Source organism: Taeniopygia guttata, chromosome 2, assembly GCF_048771995.1.
Source record: "Taeniopygia guttata chromosome 2, bTaeGut7.mat, whole genome shotgun sequence".
Classification (NCBI taxonomy): domain Eukaryota; kingdom Metazoa; phylum Chordata; class Aves; order Passeriformes; family Estrildidae; genus Taeniopygia; species Taeniopygia guttata.
In genome coordinates, this window is record NC_133026.1 from 3,727,601 (window position 1) to 3,734,862 (window position 7,262).

The following is a 7,262-nucleotide window of genomic DNA, read 5'->3' on the forward strand; positions in this document are numbered from 1 at the left end:
AAACAGGCAAGTACATTCTTAAATTAATACTGAAAAACCTTTCAGGATTGTCTGTGTAGTTAGGTGAGAGAAATCAGGATGTCAAAGAACAATGGGTGTATTTAATCTTAAAATAATCTGCAACTGCCAAGACTGGGGTATAACTTCATTTTTAACATGGTCAGGGATCCAGGGGCAGCCACAGCTTCTCTGGACAACCCAGTACCTCACCACGCTCACAACAAAGAATTTTTTCTTAATATTCCATCTAACCCTTCCCTCTGTCAGTTTGAAACCTTTTTTTTTTTTTAATTTTTGACCTGTCACTACAGGCTCTGGTGCAGTGTTGGCCACCATTTCCTGCCATGTGTGCTGGGAGGGAGCATCTGCCAAAACATCTCCAGCTGATGCAGGTGGGATTCCTTTGAAAGCCAAGGAGATCCAGCAAGGGGAGTCTGCTGTGCCATTCATCTCATTTTTATACTGAAATTCTAAAATGGATCAGGTAAATCACACCTCAAAATGTTCTCTTCCGTCTATAAAGACAGCCTAGGTGTCCTAGACTGTATTTAGGCACCTATTTCTTAGACTACTAAATATTGTCACATGAATATAATCTCTTTGCACCTTCCTAGGTGGTAAAAAGGGTAAAAGTTTTAGTCTCCTATTAAAAAAAATACGAGACAGTTCCTCTGTCAGAGATCTCTTCAGCAAGGAAAAAATAAAAAGTGGCCAACAAAAGGGAACTCCAGGACATTTTTCTGCAGTAGGTGAGAAATGTATTTTGATTTTTAATGTTTTCTGCATTTCCTGATTAAAAATACTAGTGCAAAATTAACTTTAATAAAAATTAAAACAAATGAGTTCTTTGGAATAATATAGAATTAAGCATGTGTTCAGCACTGAATAAGGGAATGAGTCAATCTGGTTCCCACAGCTGGTGTGGACTGTTGCCCAAGGATGCAACAGCCCTTCAGAAACATTACAGGGACTTTAGAATCAGTGAAAATAAAATGTTAATTTTCAATAAAATGTAAAAATTTCCAAAATGCTCTATCTAGCCCTGGGTATGACACTAATGGTAAGTTACTTTTGCCAATACTTGCATTGTTGCAGCCATTTTTTTAACAGGATAAAATTGCAAAAGCTATTTTCAGTCAGAATGGGAATGATATTTTTTAATCCCCTTTATAAAATATAAGAGCTCTGGAGACTGTGACAGTGGTATGTGGAAAATATTTCTATTAACATTCATAATTCCATAGCATCCATCAACATTCATAAACTTCCCTTCCCTCTTTCCCTTTCCCACCTATCCACAAAAAAAAAAAAACACTTTTTTTTTTTTTTTAATAATAAAACCTGGAGATATCCAACCACCTACCAAAACCAGAATCTATCTTCACTTCAGGTCCAGCCTTTACCAGAACAGATCCTGACAGAGGTCGCTATACACCTACAATGTTTTCTCTCAAAAAAAAAATCCACTGAAATGTATTTCAATAACATAAAATCCCTAAGGAAACAAAATAGCAGGGAACTGCTGAAGTTTTGTCACAATACTACGGTGGCACTTTGTGATTTTTAGAGCTGGCATCATAAATGTGTTCACTACCCTCACAACCAAGTGACCAAGGGGACACCATGAACGAATCTCCTACAGCTGAGCAGCCAAGCAGCTGTGGCACTAAGCCCAGGCCATAGCTGTTAATTAATTTTTTTTTTTTTCTTGGAATCTCAGGTGGATTTGAAGCTTGAATTGAGCTCTGTGTAACCACAGCCCTGCTGCCTGCTCTGAGCTCCAGGCTTTTGCTCCAAACCCACGTTTGCTGGGTGTGGGGATGCAGCCTGAGAGCCCTGCTCCTGGCAGGAGCAGCTTACCTCAAACACCAGCTCTGAGGCACTGATTAATCCATCCAAATTGCTGGATTCCTCTGGGAAATAGTTTTCCCCCTGCCCCCTCTGAGACCCCTGTAGCTGTGACCATGTTAGTTTAACCCTTCCTTCCTTTCTTGACCTAATTGGCTGAGAGCCAAGTATCTTTTCCTGAGAAGCAGTCTAGATAAGGCTCTGTTCATCCTTGTTCTTCTCTGGAATAAACATCTTGGAATTATCAGGGGTTAGAGCCTCTTTTGGAATTTTTTGCCTTGCCCCTGAAATATCCCCCCAAAAGCCCTCTCAGATCTGGGCTAGTCTAGTAACTCTGGGGAGCTGTGGGGGTAGATCTTTCACCAAATGATTCAGCCTTTGCTTTGGCACCTTGGCCATCTGTTGCTTCTCCAGAGGGAGGGCTTGGCCCCACAGACCATCCCCTCCCAGACACTCCACCAGCAGTGCAAGGCATTCCCACAGGGAATTTATTCCCACCATGCCTGGATTTGTCTGTCTGCTGCCATGGGATGTCATCGTGTCCCCGAGGGTGGGAAAAGGGAAGTGACACATCTTCCACTTAGCTCTCAGTCACCAGTGTCCTCAAAATCAGCTCCCATGCTGCATACTTGGTGGTCCAGGAGACTCTGGATTTTATTCAGGGATGAGTAAGAGCTCCAGCCATGCCTAAATCCACACCTGGGAATCTCACAACCCACACAAGGCTTGGCAGGTTCACTCCACCAAGGGATGTCCAGCGTAAATAGGTGGCACAACCTTCCAGAGGGACTTCCAGGTGATTTTGTGACAATAAAATTGTCTAAATCATCGAGTCCAAGCTGGACAAGCAGCAAGGGAAAGACAGATGTCATGTCCTGGATGTAGGATGGAGGGTGGAGTTCAGTGGTGTGGAATGCTGAGGGTGTCGATGGAAGGTTGGTGAGATAATTCACTCGCAGGATGGAACATCTTAACTGGCCTGTGCCGAGGGAATCCGGCAAAAGGAGAATCCCATCGGAGGGATGGGGTCTGGGAAGGTCCTGGCTGCCATCTAGTGGAGCAGGGATGTGTCTTTAGACTAAAATAAATATATAGGTAGCACATATCTGTGGCAAGCACATTTCTCTCCCTCTCAAGAGTCTTCATAGAGGTGCACAGAGAGAAATGAAAGAGAAAACAATTTCTATTTCTGCTCCTTGTTTTTCCTATGTGGAATGTGTTTGGAGAATTGTTTGCCTGGAGTGATTGCTTGATTGGATTCTGGTGAGGATTATTTGAGCCTGATGGCCAATCCAACCCACCTGGGGCTGGACTCTCAGAGAGGGTCACGAGTTGAGTGAGAGTTAGAGTCAGAGAAAGTAGTATGTAGTTTTAGTATCCTCCTTTTATATAGTATATTGATGTATTTTAGCATAGTTATAATAAAGAAATAATTCAGCCTTCTGAATTAAGTCAGACATCATAATTTCTTCCCATTAAGTTCACCTACATTTACAATACATATCAAGAGAACCAATCTCTGATCTGTAGGATAAATCATGTCTTTACTCGATAAAAAAGTAATAAAAAATAAAGTAGCCTAGAAACCAGTAAAACTGGGGACAGAACCACATTGTAACTGCAGGAAACAGAGGAGAAAAGATTAGGAGGTAAAAGAACCCCTTGTCACTCTTTTCTGGATCAGTTTGTGTCCTCCCTCTCACCACCATGGAAAGCCACACAAGGGTTTTCATTCAAACTAGAGAAATTTGGGCTGTTTTCAGAGTAATCAGATGAAATTTCAGTTCCCCCACCCCAATGCGTGGTGTACTGTGTGCTCTTTGCAACATAAGTGCACTTTTTTTGCTAGGAAAGGGGGCAGATGTTTCAATTGGAAGTTCCCTTTGGAACTTTCTGACCAGCATTTTGTTCATCAGTGACGATGGTCAAACCTCACACCCAGAGAAGAGGGGAAGCTTAGGGCAGGCATGTGATCTCCTTCCCAGATTCCCTTGGCATTTTCCAAATTCTCCATTCATTTCTGCAACCTTGTCTTGAACCCACTTAGAATTTGCCTTTCTGGCAATGCTTTCAATGTTGGGCTGACATTGTTCATTTTCCCTTAAAATGCTTCATTTTCCCTTATGGCATTTTACCTTTTCTCTGTAGGTCTCAGTGGCTAAGAAAGCCGGGTTAACACAGAATAAACAGAATATCTGTTGGCTGTTTTCCCATCAAGCTGATTTGGACTCAGAGTTCTGTTTTACTCACTGTCATTATCTGTTCACTCAGGAGATGGAGAAAATCCTTACCTTGTTAAGGCACTCTGTGGATTAAGTGTGGGTGTTTCTCTGATTTCTAAAATCCCTTCAAATCATCAGAAATTAACTCTATTACCAAAACCAGGTGTTTCTACAATTTCCCGTAGACCTAATCTTCGGAACATGGGGCTTTTTCTGGCTTGAAACCCGAGTAAATTAAAATAAAGCTTGTGCTTAGGAAGGGGAGGAGAGGGACTACCTCATCCTCTCATCATTTCCTAAACTTGATTTAGCTAAAACAGCTGGAGATAAATCCCACTCCCAGCTTAAAGGTGTCATTTTAGTTTGTCCTGAACCCCAGAATCCTAAAATTAGTTGGAAGGGACCTTAAAGATCATTTAGGTCCAACTCCCTTCCATGGTCAGGGAAAACTTCCACAGACCAGCTCTGCACAGGCCCAGATCCAATACAGATAAAATGGTCTGAAAAGTTAACTGAGTGTTATAGAGGAAATAAAGAAACACAGATCCATTGCAGATATCTGTGTTAAAAAAAAATAAAGATATATTGTATGCGTTCTTGTCGCTTCAAGAAAGGTATTTATTGTCCACTTTGACACAGTGGTTTTGTTCAATCACATCCAAAATGACAGGAAAATCCTACTGATCCATAAAATTGGAAATAATATTTAAACATTATATTTTCATGCTGTTAAATTTTAATATATATTAAAAATGATGGCATTTGAAGCAGAAATAAACATTCCAGTAATTTAACTTATGTCATGAAATATGAACATGATGTATTTTTATTTGCAGCTAGACAACATTACCCCAAAAATCCTGAAATATTCATAGAAACTGCAATTCTTTTTTTTTTTTTTTTAAGCTCTTTAGTATAGGATTTTCATCATGTGCCATAGAACAATTTCCACAGAGCAAAAACTTCCCCATGATTCTGATGAATTTTGCAGTGGGCAGGATCTGATGAAAAGCTTTGTCCTTCAGGGATAATGGCAGAAATGAAGAGTACCATACAAATTGGTTCAGGTAACAAATGATGCCAGTCAAATTTTTATTCCAATAATCAATCTGAAGGACTTTTGGGACACTTTTAATATTCTTATTTTTTTCTCATCTCCAGTGTCCTACTCTAAATTCAGTGTCATCACTGTGGGACATCCCTTGGAAGAGGTACCAAGGGTTTACTGAACCAGAGCTTGAAACATAATTCAAATAAAAAACAAAGTATTGAACAGTTATCCTTGCTTCACTGAAAACTGAAATTATTTCATTATATAAAAACAATAATAGTGACCTCTCCTTGATGTCAGATAAAGACAGAAGAACCAGGAGTGTTCTCAGTCATTATGGGATACACTGTGTAATTTTATTCATATAAAATATATGCTAGAAGAGAATTTGCCATTAAACTTAGCAATTACAGTGTGTGGGGAAACATGTAAGGCACTAAGCTAGACAGAAAAAAATCAGTGTAAAAGGGTTTTTGCCTGAAGATGAAAAAATGATGACAAGACTAGTGGGCAAAAGCCCAACAGAAAATGCCACCTGAATGTGAATTTAGAAGAAACTAATCAAGTGCTCCCACAAAAAAAAAAAAAAAAAAAGGGATATTTACATTCAAAAATACTAATTGGAAGGTATTGCTTATTTTTAGGTATCTGGCAGGTGTTTTTGAGGATAGGACCAGAAAAGTTAACCAATATCATACAATGAGCTGTGGTCAGACATTATTTTGAGACCAAGTGATTTAACTTGCACCTAAGCAGGCAGAAACTTGAAAATTAACACCTAAAACTGAATTTCTTTTACTTCTGCAGCCTGCAGTGAGATCACTCATGCCCCCAGGCCTGGCAGCACCTTTTTGTTTCTGTCCTTACCCATTGCATTGTAAACCCTGTAGCAATTTGCACACTCTGGGAATAATTTTCTGTCTTCAACCCAGTTTTCTGTTGCTCTGGCCCTACTTCAAGTGAAAGCAAACCACACTTAGCCAGATTTATTCTTCAAAGGTTAAGGAGTTTCTGCTGCTTATACTTTTCATACTTGTGTTATCAAACCTTGCATGTGACAGACAAGAACATGTAGGAAAATAATCTTATGTGATAAGTGTGCTCATGCTCCTAAACTCATGTTAAGACCAGTAAAAATAATCTAAATTCAATGCAATTCCCATCCTGAAAAGCTGAATTGCTACAGTTTTTGAATCCTGCTCAACATTTTATATTCAATATAGGATTTAGTAAAAATGTAATGCGATCCTAATCTCCATGTCATGCCTTGTCATAACTGATATTAATACTCTAATTAAAAATTTTGAGTCATATCTTGTGATTTTAACCACTTCTGTTTCCATTTTCAGCCATCCCCAATGGAAATATTCCCTGGATAGTAGCTAGGGTTTATTTCAGGAAGGGAAAAAATGATATCTTTATGATTCCTGCTCTTTTTCATGCTAGAAAAACTGAGATGACTGGAGAAGGACAAAGATTCAGTGTGTAACAACCCTATTTAGGTGGAAAAGGATGCCACAGGTACTGGAAAGCAGCCAAATAATTGTGCATTATACAGAGCTATAATCTGTATATATATATATATAGATTCTGTATATAATCTGTATATATATATATATAGATTATACAATCTATATCAATTATATAGATTGGAAATAATTATATTATTTCCAATTATAATTTGAAATAATTATATTATTTCCAAATAATGGAAATTATTTGGACAGAGCAACTATTTTTGATGCAGAGGGATTTGGATCAATCACTTATTGATCCACTTAATCCAAATTTCTATAAAAACAAGAGCCCTGAGAAGTCCCTGTGTTCATGTGCCTTCATATCTGTTACTAACCCATCCTGTTAAAGTCAGAGTCAATGTGGAAACCTCATTTCAAAATTTTGGGGCTAATTACAATCTAGAACATGAATTTGATATGGTGAAGAGTCTTAATATAGCACTTTAAAACACAGGGAGAGCAGAAAGTGCCATCACACATTCAGAGATCTGCTGAGCCTCACAGTGGTTGATCTGTTCAAGAGAAGAATGAATTTAATTTGGTTTTTATTGCTTTTTGCCTTATGCTTTTAGGGCATGATGGTGTTCACAATAAATTTGCTGATTTTCCCACCAGCAGCAATGC